We start from the raw sequence: 2,958 nt of genomic DNA, 5'->3' as shown, positions 1-2,958 counted from the left end.
TGGGCCAGCCCACTTAACTAAGTCCCAGGGACAGCCCACTAAGGCATGCCCCCTAATGGGTTCGGTGGCGCCGAAGCGGCCCACCTCGCTCCTCACTCGACTCTCACTCGCTCGCTCGTCTCTAACCCTAACTCTCTCGCGTCTCCCGTGGCGATGGCGTCGCCGCCATGGCCGCCGCCACGCTCCGGCCATCTCTGTGCTCCCCTGCCTTAGCCACCCATCGGATCTTGACCGCTGCGAGACGATCTATCGATCTGTCCGCATGGTTTCTCCGATTTCTTCCTCTCCTGGCGAATCGCCTCCTCTCTGGATCTCGCGGAGAATCGCCCTTGGCGATTGGCGATCTCCAGCGAGTCCTCGCCCTCGCCGTCGACGTGTGCGCCTCCGAGACCGACCTGGCGCAGGTGCTGCTCGCAGTACTTGTGCCGTCGTCTCTGGTGCTCTGCTGCGGTGGTGTGTTCGTGTTCGCCGGCGTAACGTCGGCGCCTACCCTGGCTTTGCAGCTGCTATGGCCGCGCGAGCACTGCCTCGCCATGCCATAGCCTCTGCCACCAGGCGCGTGTAAGTAATCTTCACCTCCTCCTTCTCTTCTCCATGCCTGTGCGCCTCCCTGGTTATTGTACTTCTTCCTCCTCATGTTCTGTTGCTCTCTGGTGATCCTGTGATCACCCAGAGCTCTACCATGGCTGCTTAATCTGCCTATGCTTCCATTTGCTGCAAGCTTATGGCCAAATCACCAGTTTCTGGTACTGGCCAATGTTGCCTTGCTTGTTGTACATGCTCTGTTTGCTTATCTGATGCTCCTAGCCTGCTCTAATCTTGCTATGCTCTGCTGTGCTTGCTTATGAGCTTTCTATGCCATGCTGTATTTGCTTATGGGCTTGCTTGTGCTTACTGGCATGTTATACTTGCTTGTCTAGGTGTACTGTGGTGCATCAGTGACACTTGTGAGTGCCAGTGATGTTTGTGAAATGCTTCTGTGCTTCCTGTGCAAGCTAATGATCCATTGGATCATCCATTGCTTGTTGGCTAGCTTATCTGTGTGGCTTGACTTGATTCAATTGATCCATTTGATCAATTAAATGTCAGTGATGGCTTACTGATTAATTCTGTGGCTAAGTGATTCATTTTCCTTGTTGATGCTGATGCTCAAGCATCACTATGCTACTGCTTACTTGTGCTGTTGCTTAACAGTATGCTACTGTCAACAATTAGTATGGATTTGTGATAAATTCATGCTTGAATAAATTGATTTATGATGAACTGCTTATGCGGTGATGATTTAAATGATTTGCTTGTATATGACTTTGTTATTCATGATTATTTAGCAAGCAAATGAATCTGAATCCATTTCTGGATAATGATGTGTTATAGTTGGCTTTCTTTTTAAATGGTGCTAAGTGTGATGTGACCTCAGTAGCCTTGCTACTGATTGGTTGCTCACCTATTTGATTGGATCTTGTGGCTACTCAACCTTTGCTTGCATATTTGGGAATCATACTAGATATGAATGCCAATATGCTTGCTTGTGATGAAATTTAGGGTTTAAGTGATGGTTACAAGCTTAGGATTTTCTGTGTAGTCTTTACTAGCTGCTAATCATTGCAATACATCTACTGGTGCTATCTGTGCATATGATCTTGCTGGTGTGTGCAACTGTGCATGATTGCTAGCTTCTGTGCACATGATCTGTATCTAGATGATTTCTATTTTAGTGGCTTTTAGACTAGCAGTAATCCTTGGTGAAAACCAAGTGATGATCTAACCATTTGAGCATCTGCTCAATCCCATGATTATGTCATGCATATTGTATGGATCAGATCCATTGGATCTGTCCAGGAACTTGGTATACCTTGTTCCAGCTCCTAGATTGAAATATTTGGTTGTTGCAGACTTGGGGTTTTGTGCACAGCCCTTCACCTCCAGATTCTGGTTGATCTTCTCAGGTCACCATGATTCCTGGGGTTGAGTGGTTGTGTGTTGGTTTTGTGCTTGGCAAGAACTGGATGAACTTGTGTTGGCTCTAACTTCACCCTTACCTGGTGAATTGTCTATCTGGTCGACTGTCATGGTTCTAGGGTTTGTGTGCTATTTATATGGTCCCTACTTCTACCCTGGTGATGGCGTGTAACTCACACGTTCGTTGGGAACCCCAAGAGGAAGGTATGATGTCGTATAGCAGCAGGTTTTCCCTCAGTAAGAAACCAAGGTTTATCGAACCAGTAGGAGCCAAGAAGCACGTTGAAGGTTGATGGCGGCGAGATGTAGTGCGGCGCAACACCAGGGATTCCGGCGCCAACGTGGAACCTGCACAACACAACCAAAGTACTTTGCCCCAACGAAACAGTGAGGTTGTAAATCTCACCGGCTTGCTGTAACAAAGGATTAGATGTATAGTGTGGATGATGATTGTTTGCAGAAAACAGTAAAAACAGTATTGCAGTAGATTGTATTCGATGTAAAAGAATGGACCGGGGTCCACAGTTCACTAGAGGTGTCTCTCCCATAAGAAATAGCATATTGGGTAAACAAATTACAGTTGGGCAATTGACAAATAGAGAGGGCATGACAATGCACATACATGACATGATGAGTATTGTGAGATTCAATTGGGCATTACGACAAAGTACATAGACAGCTATCCAGCATGCATCTATGCCTAAAAAGTCCACTTTCAGGTTATCATCCGAACCCCTTCCGGTATTAAGTTGCAAGCAACAGACAATTGCATTAAGTATGGTGCGTAATGTAATCAATAACTATATCCTCGAACATAGCATCAATGTTTTATCCCTAGTGGCAACAACACATCCACAACCTTAGAACTTTTCATCCTTTGTCCCAGATTTAATGGAGGCATGAACCCACTATCGAGCATAAATACTCCCTCTTGGAGTTACAAGCAATGACTTGGCCAGAGCCTCTACTAGCAACGGAGAGCATGCAAGATCATAAACA

The sequence above is a fragment of the Lolium perenne genome, chromosome 3 (assembly GCF_019359855.2).
Source record: "Lolium perenne isolate Kyuss_39 chromosome 3, Kyuss_2.0, whole genome shotgun sequence".
Classification (NCBI taxonomy): Eukaryota; Viridiplantae; Streptophyta; class Magnoliopsida; order Poales; family Poaceae; genus Lolium; species Lolium perenne.
Note: the sequence above shows the minus strand (reverse complement) of the source record.